We start from the raw sequence: 22,694 nt of genomic DNA, 5'->3' as shown, positions 1-22,694 counted from the left end.
TACATGTAAAACGACTGTCAACTTGCCAGATAACTAATTTTAATAATAATTTATGCTTTTTGAAGTTCATTAGATCTATACACTCAAGCCCTACATGTCAATTTAAAATGAATTTAGGTGGTCATTAATAAATTAGATAGATATGTTATGACAAACTGTTGAGAATCAGTTAATACACTGCCCCACGACAGTGTATAGATTGTTTGTCTTCATTGAGCTATTTAAATTGACTTTTTTAATTACGTACTATATTTTGCATCTGTTTTAAGGCATACAGAAGCAATCTAATTACTTAATCTCACAGATACTTGGACCATTGCATTACAAATTTACAAACTGCCACAAGCAAACTCAGATTAGTGAAAGATTTAAAGATAATGCATACAATCCCCAGTGCTGATACCCAGGAAAAATAATGTATGTCATGCTTCGAATCACTTAATGCATTCTTGTGTTATACAAAAACATACTGCCACTCCTTACTGTAATGTATGCAGGCAGGAACTGCAGAGTAGAAAAGAGGAGTGTGTGTGCGTGTTAGTTATAGAGAGGTTGTACCAGAGCTGCCAGCATGCTAAACTTAATTGCCCTGCACCACATCACAGTAAGAATATATGACACCACCCCTGCCTCCATCAAATTTATATATGATACAGTGAGATCGTTGCACCAGCTGCGTGAATATGAGTAATTATTTTGTGCTAACACTCACTGCCAATGCTAATGAATATCTGATTTGTGACCCTTTATTGTTTGTGCACATACTTCCACATTAATAACTTTTGCACAAAAGCACATAAATGTAATTATTTTCACAGCCAGTGCACGGCTTCGACAAATATCAGTAAGCTGTGTAAGGAGAGATGAAAGGGACATGCCATCTGCAGTGGAGGAGGAAACAGTGGAGCTATTTTACGCCTCTCAGTCAGCAGGGGGAAACATCGAGCTATGGGCTTCGTGTGTGGAAAAGTGGCATGGCATGGAAAGGAATAGGCAGGGAAAGGAATAGGAGTTGGAATATGAGTGTTTGAGTTGAAGGAAGTGGTGATGCAGCTAGGCGAGCTTAAGCCCCCACTCTATATTACACACAAAGTCATGGCCACCCCTGAGAAACAGCTATTATCCACACAACTAACTAAGGAAAGGTATGCCTTTTTAGTTTTCTCTTTTCCCCTACTCTCTGCTCAGAGGAGTGTTGCATCAGCCTTATACAAGCACATATTTGTAGAACGTTGTCTGAAATGTGATGGAGCAAAAAGATGTGCCTCACATATAAATACGCAAGAGACACTCAGTGCTCCTCCTCTTCCAGCAAGAGCAGCATAACACTTCTCCACTTCCTCTGCCAGGTTTCTGCACCTGCCATCTTCCATCCCAGTGTGCGTTGGTGAGTCAACCACAGTATGTCGGGATAAGATGGATAAACAAAGATGCATTATGTGTAGTCACCTGCTATGTTCACATTTAGTACTAAGCATTGGTGTGTCATAAAATTGATTACACCACAACAGAATGATGTTGAATTCTCAGATTCTCAGATGTGATTAACGGCAACTCCGACAGTCATCCGGACTGTAAATCAAATCACATCATTATTGTTTCTATAGTAACAACTCATTGCCTGGGACTTGTACGTTGAATGTGCTACACAAACTAAAGCTAGTAATAAACAGATTTCCAATATGTTGTCATTTAACAAAGATGCATAATCATTGATATGTTAACGCTGTAATTACGGTCCCCTACGAAACTGTTGGAACAGCAAAGCCAATGCATTTGTTTGTACTATAAACCAAAGACATTTGGGAAATTGATATTTCTTGAGATGTGTTAAACATAAAGTACAGAACTTTTTTATAAAATTTTTTGGCTGAGCACAGATATAAGATTATCCGAACTTCTCGGGTCACGGGGAGCCTGTGCACGGGGATCTCAGGCGTCATCGGGCATCGAGGCAGGATACACCCTGGACGGAGTGCCAACCCATCACAGGGCACACACACACTCTCATTAACTCACGCAATCACACACTACGGACAATTTTCCAGAGATGCCAATCAACCTACCATGCATGTCTTTGGACCGGAGGAGGAAACCGGAGTACCTGGAGGAAACCCCCGAGGCACGGGGAGACATGCAAACTCCACACATCCAAGGCGGAGGTGGGAATCGAACCCCCAACTCTGGAGGTGTGAGGCAAACGTGCTAACCACTAAGCCACTGTGCCCCCCTGAATTTAATTCAATAAAATAAAATAAAAAATTGTAGTTTTTTTATATTTAGTATGTTTGCATACCCATTGCTTCCAATAGCTGCATCATGCCCTCAATGATAACACCAAATTGTTTCGATTTTTTTCTTCTTTCGCGATGCATTTCCAGGCTATTACCCCACCCTATTTCAGATGTTGTTTTGTTTCAGGGGGTTTCTCCCTTTCTCCTTTTAAGAAGGAGATATGATACTCAATTGGGTTGAGGTCTGGGATTGACTTGGCCAGTCAAAAACCTTTCACATTTTATTGTGTTGGCAGTATGTTTTGGATCATTGTCTAAATTCATTGTTATGGCAGACAGAATGATTTTGTTGACTTCAGAATTGATTCTGCTGCCTCCATCAGGAGTTCTATCATCTAAATGATTAGTGAGCCTGTTTCAGAAGCAGCCTTGCAAACCTAAGCACTACCACTACCACCACTATTTTTCACACACGTGAGAGAGTTTTTCCATCACTTTGGTAAAGTAAGACGAACCTCCACAATTTGGTTACAATCGGTTGCAGAATTTTGTGGCTATATATATATACTTGTGAATTCTGGTCTTCTGATTTTTACCACTGATAAGTGGTTTGTATCTTGTGTTATGGTATGTGGTACTGCTATACTCTTACATTGTTGTTGATGTCGCTGACTGTTGTTTTGGGTTTTTTTCTTAATAGATTTCACACAGTTCCACAGCAAATCTTCATCAGGTTTTATTGTTTTCCTTGGCAGTCACCAGTGGATTCTATCTTTTGCAGGACAGTCCAATGATTGTACTGGCTTTACCTAATGTGTGTGCAATGCCTCCATTTTATTTCCCCTCTTTTAAGTGCCAAAATGGCTTGCATTTCTTCAATAGACAGCTCACTGATCTTCAGGATGGCTTATTTTTTTATTAACAACAAATGCAGTCTATATAGGTGAAATTGAAGGCTAAAACCAAGCATTTAACTTATCGGCCTAACGGGACACATCTGGTTACTCGGTCAGTCACATGGTTCAATATTTTGGTCAGCTAAAAATTGGGTAGACTAATATAAAAATCACAAGAAATAAAAGCTGAAATTCTAAACTCTCTGCACATATTCATCTTCTGATCTTTAAATAAATCTAAAGAATAAAAATAAAATACTGAATTGGCAAATCAAAAGAATTATATTTCAGACTTAAAATTAGGAAAGAAATAGGTCTAATTATGTTTGATTTTGTTTACTGTAATATTATCACATGAACTCAATATGGATAAATCAATTATTTTAGATCCATATAATATATCAATATTTTCACTTGCTTGTGAGATTCCTAGACATTTAGCTTAGCTGGAAATGCATCATTCAATAAGTAAAGCGAGGGATTACTTTTAGTACATACAGTATAACTCCATACTCTTTCACTGTAGACGTCAATAGAATTTACTTAAGCCTACTTTATACACTCTTCTGTTTTCTATTTTTTGCCCATAATGGCTGCATGCATTAATGATTCAGAGAGGTACAGGTGGAGGTGAGTCTAAGAATCTTTGAAACCCAACAGCCTGAGTATGTACAAAGCATTCCAGCCATCTAAATACTTAATATAGTCAATCAAGCCAGCCACATGCATGCTTTATTGCAGATACTGGCTCTTGAGGATGCCCTATTGAATGGACCATTTGCAAAGTTTTCCACATAAAATGTTAATCCTAAGGCAACAAAGCTAGGTTTGATGTTTACATTTTTTTCTAGCAGAAGATCCAGAAGGATGGGAACTAGAATAACAAGGTCTGGTTTTGGATAATTGTGGCTTATTTTTTTTTTTTTGGAAATAAAATAATTGTTACAGCAAGTATACAATGTTTAACCTAGAACATTAAGCTAAAAAATTCTTTACAATTCTGTGGAACCAAGCTTATTATTCAGTTATACATTTTAGTGCATATTATCAAGTGACTGGTATGAATTAATAAGTAGGTACAGTGAAACTAATAGAAAAGGTATGTAGATCACTGCCTAGGAGATTCAGAGGTTAAAGCAAGATACAGTTCAGGCAAAACTATGTACAGTGTGTCCTTTTTTTTAAAAAAAAAAAACAAATTACAAAGTTTGAGACACTATGACTTGCATGTTCTCCCCGTGCCTCGGGGGTTTCCTCCGGGTACTCCGGTTTCCTCCCCCAGTCCAAAGACATGCATGGTAGGTTGATTGGCATCTCTGGAAAATTGTCCGTAATGTGTGAGTGTGTGAGTGAAAGAGAGTGTGTGTGTGCCCTGCGATGGGTTGGCACTCCGTCCAGGGTGTATCCTGCCTTGAAGCCCAATGATGCCTGAGATAAGATGCCTGAGGCACAGGCTCCCCGTGACCCGAGATAGTTCGGATAAAGCGGTAGAAAATGAGTGAGAGTGAGTGAGTGAGTGAGAGACACTATGGCTATGCAACATGGGTTTAGCTCAGCTGTGGCATGAATGATAAAGCCTATTAGATATGATAAGATATTTTAAATGAAAGACACTTCACAGAAGTACTGTGACATCATGGAATTGGAAAAAAATTTATAATAATCGCAAGCTGTGAATTGACAGACATTGATAGTGTATTCACAGCTTGTCAGAATTATGGTAATTACAAGTTTTTGATTTGATAGTAGGAATAACACATTATAAAGAAGTGCGAGTAAAAAAAAATCATTGAAGCTTTTTCAAATGTTACATGCAGTTTTATTGTAGGAGGAAAAAATACAGATGAGGTGTGCTGTTATAGGAAAATAATCAACAATATTAAAAACAGAAAGTACAAATGGGGAAAAAAGTTTTTCCTCTAAAAGCACACCTTGAATCGATTTAGTCTACTTATACCACAGGAATTTACAAGTGGTTGCATTTTTGTTTTTAAATATATGCATCATTAATTTTAGCTGCTTCTAGTTATAGCAATTATAAAATAATTGCAGCTTTGATTTTACTTTAACTGTTGCAAAGTGCTGATACTGGAGATTTTCTTTTTTCTTTTTTAAATAAATGTCTCTTCACAGAAAACTTTCAACAATTAAGATCACATAACATCCTAAATGTCTTCTACTTCTACTGCTGACAATGAAACAGCCAACATTAGAGTTTCCCACTGAATCTATGGTTCCCCAAGGGGGGGGGAAGAAGCTTAAAGAAAAAATAGCACAGTAGTCAATACCATCACATCCATATGAGGGTCTTCCAGTCTTCTCAAATGTTTTTTTTTTTTCCTTTGTATGCTGTAGTGTAAGATTTCCCTTGACTGAACTGTAGGTTCCCAAACAGGTTCAACCCTGTGCACATACAGTACTGAGGTCTGAGAAAATGTGATTTGCCAGCATTGGTGTGGAAGAACTCGATTTCCTGCACAACCTCAACGAATAGAACACTAACCTCAACCCGATGAACACCTTTGGAATGAACTGAAGTGCAGGCTGCACCCCATACTCCCAAATTTAGTGTCTTCCTAGAAGAGTGGTGGTTATTATAACAGCAAAGGTGAAACTAAATTGGTTTTCAATAAACACAAGAGTGCGAATGTTCAGATGTCCAATGTACGATTGGCTGTGTAACGTTTATCCATTTCGGGGGCATTTACTACAGAAACAACAATGTCAAAGTCTGAGCAGATGAATAGCTTATAGTAGAATCTCCAGTCTGTCATCTTTTTAATTACAGTATTTCTGAAAGGATGTGAAAACAGGATGAGTTTCATGCCATGCTTTGTTTCCTAGTCATTGTCCATGTTATTGGTGATAGTTATTGGTGATACTAAACTATGTGACTAGACTATATTCCAATTATATTAACTAGTGCTGCCCTTTCCCCATATATTTATCTAGAATAAGATCCAGATACTGTAAACTAATTTGGAACATGCACTACATTCTAACTAGCAACCCCGAAAAAAGAGCTAGAATATACTTTGTCCTATACTTAGCAATCTGCCTCTCAGCTATAAGCCAGTTATCACTAGTTTTCTGACTGTTATGAAGTGCTATTTTAATCAACTCAGTAGTAAACATGGCCTAATTGCTCTTCTTGGAAACCTTTAAGATCAGGAATGAATATTACTGCAGGTGTGTGTGTATGTGTGTGTGTGTGTGTGTGTGTGTGTGTGTGTGTGTGTGTGTGTGTGTGTGTGTGTGTGTGTGTGTGTGTGTGCATGTGAGTTTTATTTGCACATTGTGTAGTACAGTAGAAATAATTTTCTTGATCCGATTAGCTCCTAATCTCAGTCTGAGCTCCAAAAACTGCTGTATTTTTATATCTATTCTGCCTGTGTGATTTTCTCCATTGCTCTGATTGAGAGTGAAGAGTGAACACAGGAAATTGAGAACTGATATTTGCATTCTGGCATGTTCTCCACTTCCTCTGAATTCTACAACAGTAGCCCAAGGCAAAAACCAAGTTTACACCAAGGCATAAGGTGTGAGTTTTAGTCACTCCCATGTGTTAGCATGCTGAAGTCAAGCAAAAGTGTCCAAACAAACAGACAGGCAACACTTCACCCATGACCGAAATATGGCATTTCAACCAGCATGGGTTCCAGAGTGGCACCTTTTATGCACATAATGACTTGGGGGAAAAAACAAACACAAAAAAAAACAACAACTCTCAAGCTAACCATAAATGTGCTGCATATTGACATCTGATAAGTATCATTTAATGGCGGACAAGTGGAAGGAGTGGCGGGGAATATAGTTTTGACCGCTTGAGTGCTGTGTAATTGCAGGTTGTTCAGGTTTTGAAAGAAAGGATGGGTCGGATAGGTGCTTGTCTAGCAATTATTCTTTACTGCGCATTAGCCAAAGGCAGGCTGCACCTGCATGCATTACCACAGGGATGAGAGGTGAAAGCAAGAGAGTCTGCATGGCACACGACAACTAGGTTAGCATAGCGCTTGGTGTTAATACCACTCAAATGGGAGCATTTCCTATCAAATAAACACAAGCCCACATACTGGGAACAATCACTCACAAAACAGCCAACTCACTGTAACCACAAGGATGCTATTAACACTTTTAAAAGAAGAAAAATGTTCATTCATATTTGTCCACTACTATTATGTGTTTCTTAACTGGTAATTAACTGGTATCCTTTAAAAATGAAGCCGGATGCCCCTTGCACGTCTCTTAGTTGGTTACACATTGATTATACACTTTTGTATCATAATTGCTTTGCTTATGAATATTATAATCCGACTCAATTTACCATAATAAAGCTAGTTTGTGGCACAGAGGGTGATTTGGGCGTACAGTGTGACTGCATGTTTGTTATTTCTGGATGAGAATTCCTAAATTATATACAGTGCTCTAAAAAGTCTACTGCTCCTGCAGTTCAAATTTGCATATTTACACCTCTATGAATATTCACAGAGCACTTTCTGTGAATAACAATCATTTTAACCTGAATTTCCCAGCTCACATTCGCACACATCTACACCTACATCTAATTTTTGTCTTTCACACACATCTAACACCTAAATAGTCTCTCTTTTTTGTTACATGTCCCAAATTTGTTCACATTTGCATAAAAACCAGAAATGCCAGATTGCATATTCGTCCTAAAGCACTAGGTCCCAATCATGCTAGCTCTCATTCCTCTGCATTTTAGGCAAAACAGTGTGCAAGCAGAGTATGAGTGTGACAGGAGAGCTGTGGACCTCCTATACATACTCTTACAGATGCACTTGGCAGATCCATCAACACTCCTCTTGCAGTCACCGCTACTATGGCTTCCAGGGGCTGTGCATCATCCCAATTATATTAAACAACCAAACGCACTCTATCTAGCCCTCTTCAGCCCACAGTGAGCCACGCTTAGCTCCCCAGGAGTGGGACTGTAAAGTGCAGGAGATGACAGTAATGATGCTGAGGCATCAATGCAGGCAGAAACAGTATCGCTAATCTGTCCAGTGCAGCAAAAGTGTAAATGGTGTTAGTGTTAGTAATTACGCCATGATCCGCCCCGCTGCTGTCTTTAATAGGGCTGACCTTTGGCAGAGCATGCTTCTGCAAGTGTTCAGCAGAGAAGCTTAGAATCACACACATGCCTCTACACAGACAGAATAAACACAAAAATACCTACGCTGCTAATATATGACCATTTAATTAATATACACATTCATATACACATTCATAAGCAATAATAGAAATGCTTAATGTAACCAGTGATATATATATATATATATATATATATATATATATATATATATATATATATATATATATATATATATATATATATATATATATATATATATATTTAATACAAAAAGTATATACCAGTATATGATGTAATTAAAATAATACAGTATAGATTCATTAAAGTATAGATTAATTAAAAATGCATAAACAGTAAAAGTCCAAATGTGTTAAAATTGTGTTGAATTGTCAGTCACAATAAGAACTGACTTTAAAGTGAACGGCAAATTTAAACCCTTCTTATTTGCCTATTCACATTGATTCATGACTCATAAGTCTTATAAGCCAAACGTCAACTCTTAGAAATTAGGAAGTGACGAATAGCTAAGGGAGAATGGATTAGTGGTTATAACTGTTCTAAGAATTTCATTTGTATCTAATCCAACACAATCACTCTTATTCTCATTCCTATGAATTTTGTCATTAGATCAGGATGATCATATGAGGACGTAGCTTATAGTCTCCCAAACCAGAGCTCTAACTTCACTTAGAAGGTCTAAAGGTGGCCAATACTTTCACAGAAAAGGCAATTTCACTGATTGCAATTGACCAAAAAGTGGTGGTTTATTTACCACTAAGGTCACTAAGAAGAACCTTTAAAAACCTTAATAGATGGGATCTGTGAACATTTTTTGAATCCAATGATTACTTCCTGCAAAAAGAAAAGAACAAAACTTAAGGAAACAATTTGGGAAAACATAGAAGAGCCAATCAGACTACAAGCTTCATGCCGGGGAAGGTTGTGGCCAGAAAAGTGTGCAAAAGATGCATGGAGTATCAGAGGACCGAAATGCTAACCACTCTGCATAAACTTACTATTTTTAAATAACATGGATAATATGTATTATATGAGAAACTGTGGCTAAGTTTGTCTTGCACCTCCTGGGTAGATGGTTTGATTCCTGCCTTATGTGCTCCCCCCAAAAAAACATTGTAAGCATCTTTAAATTGTCCATAGTGCGTGAATGAGTATAGCTGTGTCCTGCCTTCTGCCCTAAGTACCCTGGGATAAAATCCAGGTTCCCTGTGTAACTCTGTAGGCTCTTAAGCAGTCCAGAAAATTGATGGATTAAATAGATAATTCAGGTTCCCAAGTGGTGCACCATCACAAATTACATGGTGGAGGCTCTGAGCTTTGACCTTCTACATTTACTTTGTGAAAGCAAAGAATGCTGACACTGAGCTCTTCTCACTTTTATGTGAGAACTACACAGCAAATTGCCTCGGTATCAAATGAACACCACCGAAGTTGACCTTATATTTGGTGATACTTTATCATCTACAGTGTTAATTTAAATCCAAGTCTATGTACATTAGAATGTTCATTTGGCAAAGAAGGATTTGATAAAGATAGAAGAGTTTTAACTACCGAGATTGGTAGCATATATGTGTAGTGAAACGATGTTGCTCGCGCTGGTTTGCACATTCAGCTAATATGACATTCACTTGGAGAACACGAGGCATCACCAATGACAGCTGGAGAAATCTTCCTATTAGATGCATGGAAAAGTCTCCAAGGAAACTGAAGGATGGTATTCATTTCTTCAGCCAGCAGATGAACATACACATGGAAGCCAGAATTTAGGGAACCTTATTTAAGGTAGATTTGACATCCACCTCCTGTGAATGCTGAGCAGACCATCAGACATCTTACGCAACACTGAAGACACATCATAAAGCAAAACTAAAAGACCAGTACACAAGCTTTATATGTTCGAGCAGCAAGAAACAAATGGATAAGCCTACAGACTAATCTCTCCAACATGAACCCCACAAATGTACTCGAAGTATCTATCCTCTGAGGACAGCTCAACATCTTTCAAAATTACAGCGTGGAATAAAATATGAAATAAATATGCCATCTACAGTGTCTCTGAGGCAAAAAAACAAATGTATGACTGGATAATCACAAGGATGATTGGTTATCAATCACATAAAATTGATTTTTGGAGGAATGTTTGGTACATTCCTATATGTTTAATGACTGAAGCCCAGGATGGTGGTAGGAACAATTTAAACTGCTATCTTCCTGTTATGTGCTACGTTGCAACTTTTACTACTGTAATAAAAAGACATCTGTCTTGTCATCCATTTTTATCTGGAAAAAGTAACAGTCATCTTTTTTTGCATTGTTTGGCTAGTAAGCCGTGTGCTTGCTGAAATCATATTATTTTATCTAATTATATTTCTGCTAGGGGGCATGGTGGCTTAGTGGTTCGCCTCACACCTCCATAGTTGGGGGTTCGATTCCCACCTCCGCCTTGTGTGTGTGGAGTTTGCATGTTCTCCCCGTGCCTCGGGGGTTTCCTCCGGGTACTCCGGTTTAATCCCCCGGTCCAAAGACATGCATGGTAGGTTGATTGGCATCTCTGGAAAATTGTCCGTAGTGTGTGTGAGTGAATGAGAGTGTGTGTGCCCTGCGATGGATTGGCACTCCGTCCAGGGTGTATCCTGCCTTGATGCCCAATGACGCCTGAGATAGGCACAGGCGCCCCGTGACCCGAGGTAGTTCAGATAAGCGGTAGAAAATGAATGAATATGACTACATATTTCTTTTTATATGATATATTTCTGATATAAATCATCTCTAAGCACATGCGCAATAGTTAATGACATGAACGAATTGTAACTATTTCTATGCTTCAATGCTTTTGATAAACTAGCTTACAAAGTAGAGCAGCGAGGATTTATGCAACGTCGACATACTTATTCAGCTGATGGAACTCCATACATATTATATTACTCATGTTGTTTATCAAATGAATAACTATTAGTCATGTCTTTTTTGGACCAATGCTTGTTTTAAATTTGTTGAATTCTTTAATGAAAGCTCTTGATGCCAGTTCACTAGTTTAGTTTCTGTTCACCTTAGTTCCAGCTTTCTGTAGACATATTTAAATAATTTTGTAATTTGTGTCTTAAAACACATCAAGTAGATGTATCTTAAATGGTGCTGGCTGAAATGAACATCTTGCGAAAGGTCAAATCTTAATACATTTCACAGTATCTCATAAGGAAAGATAAAAGACAAAAAGGAAGGATATTATAGATTCAGAGACACAAGTTTTGTTTTTTTTAGGGAATGCTTTTATTAAATGTTTTTTAAATCACTTCACCTTAATGTGGGTTGCTTTTAATCTTGAACAGAATATTTAAATAATGTAGAAATAAAGTAAGATCTATGGTATTGAATTTCTGGTATGGGATGCAGTGTAGGATGCTCCCTTCGAGCCTCTATCGTGAACATCCTTTAAGATATTTAAAAAACATATATATAAATAAATACATTCAGGACACTTCTCAGTACTCTGAAGTGGTTGAGTGAATTTCCCAAAACTAAAACAGAAGACTCAACTACACCAAGCACTTAAGTAAACACCCATAGAAATCATGTCTTTTACTGTTTTTGTTGCTTTTCTAACTCTTCTTGTCTACTAAGTTCACTCTAACAGGGTTTTAGCTTGACCCTGACTGGCACTGTGTGACACACATACTGCTTGCATTCATTCATGAGTAACTGGATAGTATCACAGTAATTTAAATAATTACTAATCTGTTCATACTTAAGTCGTAGCACTTACTAAACGAGACGTAGCATTTACTGATCCCAAAGCCTCGCTTCTTGGTGCAGTTCTGTTTAGCGTTCACTGTCCATGAGCTTTATTTGTTTTGTGTTTGTTTTGTTTTGGTCCTAGCCCTGCCCTGTGATTGGTCTGTTATCATTTGTTTTCACCTGTTTGCTTTTAGCATTTAATTAGTTTTTATACATATACTGTACCCTGCAGTTTCGGTGTTTCATTGTGAAGTCTTATCATGAGTTACGTCAGAGCCGGGCTTCGCTTTGTTTCATGGTTTAAACTCTAGCTTTTCCCTTTTTAATGATAATGGATTTTCCAAGTTTGTTGCTGCATGCACAGAGTTGCTGCATGATTACGATTCATGGATTGCCCTAAATAAATACCGGGCATTCTAGCTTCAGTTACTTAACATTAGACAACTAAGGTGGAAACAGTACTTGCAGGAGAGGTCATGATAGTAATAATCCCCAATAGTGTGTAGTATGCAGACCTCTACTTAAAAAGCACTTGGGTGTCTCCCAACTGTGTAAATGCAGCAAAAGTAATAATAAAAAAAAAATACATCGCTTCTACAGGCTCTATGGCTGGAATGGGTGTGAGATTGGTTATCAAACACTGGCAATAAGGTTCTGAAATAGCCTAATGCTTTGAATCATTTTAAATCCTGCTGTCTTCAAACTTACTGTAGCTAGTCATCAACTCCATCATCTTGATTGAAAACATGGTGATGATGTATCAAATGGATTACTTAATACCAGTCCTATTACAAATTGGGCATTACAAATGGATAAATAACTATATCTGAAATATATATAAAATAAGATGGGAGTCAAGAAGAAGATGAGAAGGATGTCGAGTAGAAGCGAATTGTGGGATTCCAATTGTAATCCTTTCGGCATGGGTACGCATGCGGAGCTAACACGCTCTCTGGGACCTAAGTGTGTGTGTTTGCCTAAGGACAGGTACAAGATGATCACAGAAAAAGCCAAGGGGTGAAGCTCATCCAGGAGCCATGTCTCATACTGCATCTGTGGAATTATACAGCTCTTCTGTGAAAATGTGAGGCTAAACTTATTCACACCCTCTCTAACTTACTCCCTCCTTAACACTTGTGGGGATTGACATAACATTAATTTTCAAGTGGCACTTAAAAAAATGTGACATATTCTGATCACATATGTCATTTAAGTGTGTGTGTGTGTGTGTGTGTGTGTGTGTGTGTGTGTGTGTGTGTGTGTGTGTGTGTGTGTGTGTGCGCGCGCTATCCTTATGTAATTGTTGCACCAATTTGTCCAAGCTATATTCACCCTATTCAACCTGGCCATGTGTGAATTAATAGTCCGCTTGGCTGGGCTACGTGACTGTTCGGTTCCTTATTTTTTCTTTGTCTTGCTTTTTTCTTCTTCTGCTAAAGCTGTATTATCTGAGCCCATCACTCCTTGAGAGGAGAGCAGGAAGTGGGAAGTGGGAGTAAGAAAGAGCGAGAAAGAAAGCGTGAGCCAAAGAGCGAGAGTGAGCAAGAGCGAGAGTGGGACTTATTAAAATGTGTGTTAAATTAGCGAATGAATAAGGAAGCTTTGATCTCAAATCCGAGCTGCATGAGTGAACAATATTGTTTGGAAAAGAGGCAGATAAAGATAGAGAGAGAACATGAAAGAATGTGTGAGCTCTGTCCTCAGAGCCTGCAAAGACCTCTTGATCAGAGTAGACCAGAATGCTAATGCTCGGTTAGCATTAGCCTCTAGTCATCCTGGCATGCCAGCTGAAGCGGAAGCGTGTTAGCAGCCATTTTGGACAGTGGTTTCTTTTTTGCCTGGCAGACATCAAACAAATGCCTCTGCTTTTCGTCTGCCTCTTTCACGCCCCGTAACACAGAAGGAGCAGTGTTGCCGCCGATAATAACTGGCCTCCGTTCAGCAAGGAAGAGTGCACTGCGCATCGCTTTGACTCTCAGCTTCAGAAAGCAAGGAGTGGAGGGTTGTAATGAGGAATACAGATTCCGGTTTAGACCACAGAACTGCTGAAATTCAGCCAATGGCGATAAGTGAAGTTTTGTGTTGTCCACAAACATATCATCGAGTGCTACTACTTTCAGTTATAATCAGAATCCACACATACAGTATAATACACACGCAGCCCTCAAAGCGTTTCAGAGTGCATTACCCCTCCACCCACGTGCTCACAACAGTGCAGTGCTGCACCCACACACTTACTCTGTCTCAAAGATACACTTTCCCACCTTATACCAAACTCACGCACATACAAACACACATCCATGTACAGAAAGAAGGAGAACACAAAACGAAATCATGACTCTCACGAATCTGGGGATATTTCTGAAATTCTACATACACAATATTATAGGAATGTTTTTTCACAGTGAAACATCAAACACAAATCGACTATTTTGCAATGGCTTTGCGTTTCCCCTTACAGTTTCGACATAAAACAGTATACTTTTTTCTATACACTATACTGGGCTATACTTTTGCTTTCACATCACTCACTCACTCTCACTCATTTTCTACCGCTTATCTTAGGTGTCATCGGGCATCAAGGCAGGATACACCCTGGACGGAGTGCCAACCCATCACAGGGCACACACTCTCTCATTCACTCACACACTCACACACTGCGGACAATTTTCCAGAGATGCCAATCAACCTACCATGCATGTCTTTGGACTGGGGGAGGAAACCGGAGTACCTGGAGGAAACCCCCGAGGCACGGGGAGAACATGCAAACTCCACACACACAAGGCGGAGGCGGGAATCAAACCCCCAACCCTGCAGGCATGAGGCGAACGTGCTAACCACTAAGCCACCATGCCCCCACTTTCACATCAAATCAAAAAATAATTTGATCATATAAGAGGTTAATAAATTACTATAGATTTTATTAATAAAATCTTTAACGAACTTCACAACAAGGTTGCCAGTTCTTTCTGATCAAACCATGAAAATCATTCCTTAATCTTACTTTATCCTTATTGCCTTATCAAATTCTACCTTCAGTTGAATCTTATCAGTGATTGAACATTGTTGATTATTCTTTTTTTTTTTTTTTTGCTTTGACAGAAATAGTGCTGGCTATAATTAAAACCCCTTTTTTTTTCCAATGTACTTGACACATTGAATAATATATTGTCATACTTGTTTTTCACAAGCTCGAAGATGTGAAAGGCCAAAGATGTGAAAAAATGTGTTTATTATTTGATAAAGCAAACTAAGTTTTGTGTAAGCAGTCACTTCAAGAAAGGGAAATAAACAGAGAGATTGGTGAGGGATATAAGGCATGTAATAACAGTTGAGGTTTATAATTAATAACAGGAATTAGCTGACAAACAGGAATATGGTTAGAAACGGTTAAAACAACGTTTGGTTAAAAAAAAAAGGTTTGATTGTGGAGAAATAAAAAAATTAAATCTTTGGTAAACTCTTTGTGGTAGAAGATACATAAAGCACTTCAAGGACATGCTGTTAATAATAGCATAGAAGATATTCAACTATGGGATGGTAAAAGTAGCTTCGCTTTGCATCAGGCTGCATCACAACTCCCTGGCATGCTATAACAGCCTTTTCCCTTTTCTGTTATTACTTACATATCTTATTTATTCTTAATCCAAATAAAATGAATAACACCAAAACCTAGATTACGAACAAAAGCTACAAGATTACTAAAATGTGCATTTCTTTTTTTTTCTACCCTGTTAACTATCCATTACATTTAAATCAGTTCCATAATAAATAAATAAATAAACAAACAAACAAACAAACAAATAAATAAATAAATAAATATATAAGTAAATAAATAAATAAATAAATAAACTAATTTAACCGATGCCAGCGAGGCAAAATCAGTCCAGTACCATGTAGCATGACATGCCTGATGCTGGACACGAAACATATATTAATTTCTGTCAAACCAAATGATGCAAGCTGTGCAGTGAGCCCAGCTATTCAGCAAACAAAAACAATGTGAAAATGCAGAAGATTTGAAGTAAAATTGCCATATGTTCTTTATTATGTTTGCGTTATTATATAACATGAACATAATCTGAGAGCATTGGGGAAATGTGTTCCTCTTTGCTGCTCATGCATCTGATATACAAAACAAGTATGAGTAATTGGGTGTTAGTTAAAATCCCAGCTAAGGCATTACAATTTGTTTTTGCATTCATTAGAACAGTAAACGTCACCTTAAACGTTCCTTTATGAACTATTTTAGAGTTCCAGAGTTTTTGAAAACACTCCTTCCATTGAACTGTTGGCAAAGATGTACCAATTGGTTATAATTCTTTTATGGTGTTAAATGATTCTTAATTGTTTTTTTAAATTGTTTATGGCTTAAACTTCAACCTTTTCTAATATAACCATGTGTCAACTAATAAGAGACTCAGTCAGAATTAATAATGTTGGCAATATAAACAGATTGTGGCCATACAATTTCTCAGGCGTTTCAAACGGACGGCATGGCAAGTCGCTGAGCAGCTGTTGAGTTGATCACAGGAAAGCAAACATTTTACTTCACCAAGTGTCAGCAAGGAAGAAGCTTGACCAGAAAGCAATGTAAAAAACTTCTTCCCTTATTGGGAAACCCACACACATACTATACAAATAAACAAACAAGATGCAGAACTGAATGAAAGCCATAAACACAGCAATGTTCAATCAATGTTAACACCTGCTGGAAGAGACAACCCATTAAAACATTTCTGTCATAACAGAAAAGACATCTTAATCAAACTGAAGAAAGAAGGCTCATGGGTATGCTGGTGGAGCGGCACAATGAGAACATCTACCTATTAAAAAATTTAGTCATTCAATCATTTATTCATCTATCTATCTTCATGGATCACTACTGGTCATTATTATAGTGGATCTGGAGCCTTTCCTGTGAGGTGGAAAAACACCTTGGAAAAAGATGTATGCACAAAACACCTTGGATGTATTTACACCCTCATTCACACCTACGGGCAATCCAACTTAGCCAGTCAACTAAAAAAAAAATCAACCATGTTTTGTGAGGTTGCAGAAAACCTGGAGAATTTGGAAGAAGCCCACATGAATACAGGAAAAGCATCCACAGGGGCAGTAACCTGAGCTCAAGCTTATACTTTAATGAGGAACCTTCAGCAACTAAGTGGCCATTGTGCACATACATACTGTAAGCAAATGATCAGACAAATTGATAATGAGAATGTCTTGATTCCCTTCTGGTTAATCTGAATGGCATTGTTCCATTATGGCAGACATGGCAGTATACTCTCAAATCACCCTGGCTATTAAATTTACCTTTTTCTCTTCATCATCCTGGGAAGCATTGGGGATGACTTTTTTCAGAATACTGCACTGAGATCGACCAAAGAGATCAACTATATTAATTTCTTTTGCTGGAATTGTTTCGGTTGATTAAGGATTTACTCCTGACTCTTAGAGTCCTGATCCCACCGGTGCTCTAAAGCACATTCTTCTCTTAACAATACTGCATGAGTCAGACCTTCATAATAGGCATCAACTCAATCACTCTTTAGAAGTGCCTCAGAAATCACACTCTTATGCTGATATAAACAGTACTTTGATAGAAAGGTGTCCATTCTGTTGACACATAAGAGGTACCAAAGCCTGGCATTGTGTTAAGTATGATTTTTATATTCTTTGTAAAATGTTTACTGCCTAAACTCTAAAATATTCTAATATAACTATGTGTCAGCTCAGTCATCATTGATGTCAGGAAAAATAAACTGTGGCTTTACAGTTTTTTACTGAGGGTTTACAGCTCTTACAATTTATGCGGACAAGCTTCGGCACAGCTGTTGGGGTGTTTGCAGCAACTCACATTTTACTTTAAGTGTTGAAAACAAAGAAACCTGACCAGAAAGTATTGAAAAAACACAACAAAGCATTGAGAAACACAATGCAAACAACAGGCTTGGGTGCTAGATGCAGAGCTAGCTATGACAGTAATGGTAGTTTCATGAGTCAAGATTTGATGGTATTTTTGGGGAAACTGTTTTAATATCTTGCCTGTAACACCCATCCATCCATCCATCCATCCATCCATCCATATATCCATCCATTCATTTTCTATACTGTTTATAGATATACATATGGTCACAGGAAATCTGGAGTCCCAGACTAGGTGGGGGACCCATTAGAAGAGGTAACAACAGGTCACAGGGCACAATCTTATGCATTATGTTTGCCAAAATAAGTTATATGTTAAGTTTTTAATTAGTAATGCATAAAAGGCAACACAGTGGTGTGGATTTCCCCTAAGATTTCTAATTTTGAATCATTGTCAAAAGCAAACCTACACAGTATGTAGATTGATTACTACAGTATAAATTGTGCCTAGGTATGAAAGAGAGTAGGAACCTGTAGAAAACAGAGTAGGAATCCCACCTAAGGTAATATGTCTAGTTTTACTAGGAAAAGCTCCAGATCCACTGCAACCCTGAGCAGAATAAAGAAGATGCTGAAAAAGATATGAAGGAGTGAATGAAAAAAAAACAACGAATGAAAGAACGAATACTATAACCATCTTTAGCACATCAGCTTGCTGTGTGTGATCTTCTTTACATGTTTTGTTCTGCCAGCTATTCACAAAAACACATTAGATGCTTCCTCATTTTCTCTGCACCCATGGTCACACAGCAGTGAGAGCAAACAAGATACACTAGAAAGGCAATGAGAAATAATTCTCCCTTTAGTACCAAGGCCACCCAACTCTGGGTCAAGGTCAGTGGTTTCTCACCTGCAGTGTCAGACTAATGGGACAGCAGTTCATGGACAGCTCATTAGGCCTTTAGATCAGTTTTAGAGATACAGCCCATAAGTAATTAGACTGACACAGTATTGGATATTCAGCGCAGCATGTCAGTTTCTTTAAAGAATAGGAACTCCTTATAAGCATAGTCCTTCAATTAGAACAGCAGTCTCCAATCTTATCCGCAAAGGGCCGGTGTGGGTGCAGGTTTTCATTCCAACCAAACAGAAGCCACACCAGAGTCTACTAAAACCCTTGAAAAGATTGGAGGCCCCTGAATTAGAACGTATTTTTAATTATTTGAAATCCCTTGTAAGTGATAAGTCTAAGGTCCAGATATATTCCCAGATGTAGTGTATTGTTCTTGTTGATAATTTGCCAGCCATTTTATACAGCACCTTTTAGTTGATTTGCCACAGTGGCAAGTATGATAATATATTATTCAATGTGTCAAGTACATTGAAAAAAAAAAAATGTTTTTTCTAATTTGTCTTGGTCTTGTCTTCAGTACGTTAGTTGTTCAGTTCAGGTCAGGTCAGTGACTCATTGCTGGTTGCTTTAGCAGTATCCCTCAGGTTAGTGTTCTACTGCAACATGAAGAACGATTCACCAAGTTTTGTGGCATTTGCTGCTTTTTTCTTTTTAATTCCTTTTGGCACTACGGTATCATAATTCCAGTATGTCTATTTCAAGTGTACATACCCTAAAGCTCCAGTCTGCACCTAACTTTGTAGTTATCTTTGGAGGTGTGGAGAGCAAAAGCAACAAATACCATTTCATAATCCAGTTACACTTTCATTAGCAGCAAAAGACGATCGAAAGCATTTAAATGAGTCACTGACTGACATTTGTCAGTATAGTTTGAGATATCAATTTATGGGTTTTTTTGGGGGGGTTTCTTTTCGGACAAGGTTGCCAAGGGTCCATGATGACATTAAATTACAACTCGACAAAAGACTGGCACAGTGGCTAACAAATTTCCAAACCATAAAATATCTTGCTTGCTTGCTACAGTATGTGTTTCCAAAATTGATAAATAAAGACATATGTACAGAACATAACAGAACAGGACAAAACATATGTAAGAATGTATGTGTGGACTGTTGATGATGTGGAACTATTGCTTCAATTTTGAAATTTAAACTACAATACAATTTGTCCAACTTTAAGTGTATTTAAGTGTTGTTTTCAGTGACCCGAAATACATATGTATGCTACTAACAGCACCAAAATCTCAACCCTTTTTTAAATACATACAGTATATCCAAGAGACATACTCTTGGTCAAAATGGTCAAAACCAAGCAGGGGTCAAATAAATGTTCTGAAGTTAATGAGGGCTAATTGGAAATGGGTGAGTTAATAGATAGATGAGAGCAAACTAATAACTGGACTGGATCAAATTACAAGCATTACAAGCACAAGTATCAGCCCCCGACATCATGACTACCATTACAACCCAACACTATCCAACAAACAGTGGTGCAGTTAAACAAGCAGTATTAAAAACACAGGGCATTCCCAGACATGCTCTTGTATTATTATATGTGTTGTCATAAATAAAGAAAACAAAGAATTTATTCCTTGAATTACCTTTTCCTTAGAGCTAAAGAAAGGCAACAAGCTAATTAGTAGTGTTTTACAGGATCATACGTTACAAAAAAAAAAGGTATATATTACAGGATGCAACAATATACCATTTTGATTCATTTTCTGACACTGAATTCTTCTCAAGTCTGCACACTCTACACAAGAATCGTTTTTCGGCAGCAATTTTCAGCCCAGCACTGGTCAGATCTATAAAAGATGAACCCACTTTCTATTATGGTAGTTCAGACCATAACAAGCTGTGCAGCGTTAAGATCAATCTGACTCTATCCAGCCACTCCACTTCACAGTCAGAACGAATACCTGTAGATGCTCCATCAATAGTCTGGTCATCTCTTTTTTCCAACAGTCCCAACAGGTCATGAAAGTGTGCCGGAAATTTTCACCGTGGTGGATTTACACCTAACGGCCAAATGAGTAGCTATCAGATCGTGCTGTCTGAGCCAGTGGTTCAGGTGAATGCTTATGAATTTGCAATAATGAGCTTATTTTATTTGATCAACAGCAGGAGGGATCGTGTGGCCAAGCTTTAAATAAGAAAGTGCTTTTAATGCTGAAGCTAATTTAGGGATATAAGGTTGTCCAACCTGGGCAAAGGAAATCTAGATGTTATGTCAGTGGCTATGTTTATTTGTAGATTATCAGTGGATTTATTGCCATTGCAGACTCTGGCCATTGTGTAAGTTTGGATATAGTACAGTATATATAATTTACACAGCCATCACTGTTTTGTGATCAATAGCAATGTTTAAAGAGAAAAGGGGTTTATAAAGTGGATAATGGCCATATCAAGTCATGATAAATAGGTGTATTGCAAACACTGCTAATCAGAAATGTGTACACACCATACTGCGGACTTGTTTCCTGCTAAAAGACTAAGAAAAAGTCTCCCTTTTCAATGCCCAAACCTTTCAGGGCTCTTTATGTGCTGTTTTAGAAAAGTAGCTTGGTTGGAAATTGTACTGAGAGCTGGCATCCAAGTGTGATAATTGAATAGCCTATGAGTAGAAGAGTTTTTGACATTGCAGTGTTGCTTGCCTGAAATTCAGAATTTTTGCCCTGGTTGTTGCCAATAACATAAAAGACACAAGTTTATTTATTTATTTATTTATTTATTTATTTATTTATTTATTTATTTATTTACCGACCAAGTACTGCTGCTCACTGAATATCAGCGAAAAGTATATTAACTGCTGATCCAGCTTCAATATGAATCCTGTATTTGCCTTAAAAATATTAGGGGGCTTTTGGTCGGACAGTTTAGTCTGAAACAGAGTTTGGTTTGGATAAAAAAAACTGGTAATGTGAAAAACGTACATGCAGACCAGGAAGCACTCAGTGATAACAATCCTTGAGCCTTCTTGCACTGTATCCTTGTTGTAATTCCCGTTACCTTGAACGCAACTCGTGCTCAGATCTGCTCTTGTACAGGAAGTAACATGTGCATGTTTTATCATTATGACAACATCATTAGTTTTACATTTGTACCATGAGTGAAAAGAGAACAGTGTGGGACACAAAAGAAGTGAAGTTTTGATGAGTACAATGAGTCATCTTATGTTCTCCATGTACCGTGTGCTGACAAAATCAAATGAGTCTGAATCAAGACCAACACTGTGGGGAAAGCATGCTTGGATTTCAATGACAGCATGGTTTGAAAACCACCTTAGACTAATGCCCATCCTTCTACTCAGTCCAACATTATTAAATACATTAAAATCTGTAACACAAACTGTTTTTTCTTGCAGAATCAATAAATAGAAATCCATTAGCTGTTATTCATTTTATTATTAATAGATTATTCAAAGGATCACAGGACTACAGGATGGCATTGATCAGTTTATTCTATTTCGACTGAGATATACACATGCACATTTTATTTTGATTGAGCGATCAATTGAATCATTAACAGATTATCTGGATGCATGTACATGTAGCTAGTGAGTCTCTAATGTTGCTGTCTAGAATATTTAATGAATACTATATATCTAGCATATTGCTGAAGTAATAATGCACTTGCTTGAGGTTTATCTGCATTATTACACAGAAGTCTGTGTAAAAATGCTACACACAAACACATTTCTCATTGAAGTGTGCCAACGGGATGTCATATCACATATCATACAGCTATTGCCTCTAACTATATGCACATTCCCTTGCCAAGTTGGGATTGAATTGTAATGTTGAGAGAAAAAAAGGTCTCCTGGGAAAGACACACTCTGTTCCCATTTCCTTTATTATTTGCAGACAGACAGACAGACAGACAGATAGACAGACAGATAGACAGACAGATAGA

The 22,694-nt window shown here is 37.8% G+C and overlaps 1 protein-coding gene across 1 annotated transcript in view; it reads right to left on the bottom strand.

Annotated features, from left to right (window-relative positions):
* si:cabz01090165.1 (uncharacterized protein LOC100333421 homolog) overlaps positions 1–22,694 on the bottom strand; it is a 163,270-nt gene that overhangs the window by 14,605 nt on the left and 125,971 nt on the right. The window lies entirely within an intron of this gene.

The sequence above is a fragment of the Tachysurus fulvidraco genome, chromosome 13 (assembly GCF_022655615.1).
Source record: "Tachysurus fulvidraco isolate hzauxx_2018 chromosome 13, HZAU_PFXX_2.0, whole genome shotgun sequence".
Taxonomy (NCBI): domain Eukaryota; kingdom Metazoa; phylum Chordata; class Actinopteri; order Siluriformes; family Bagridae; genus Tachysurus; species Tachysurus fulvidraco.
Note: the sequence above shows the minus strand (reverse complement) of the source record. Positions and strands in the feature narration are given on the sequence as shown.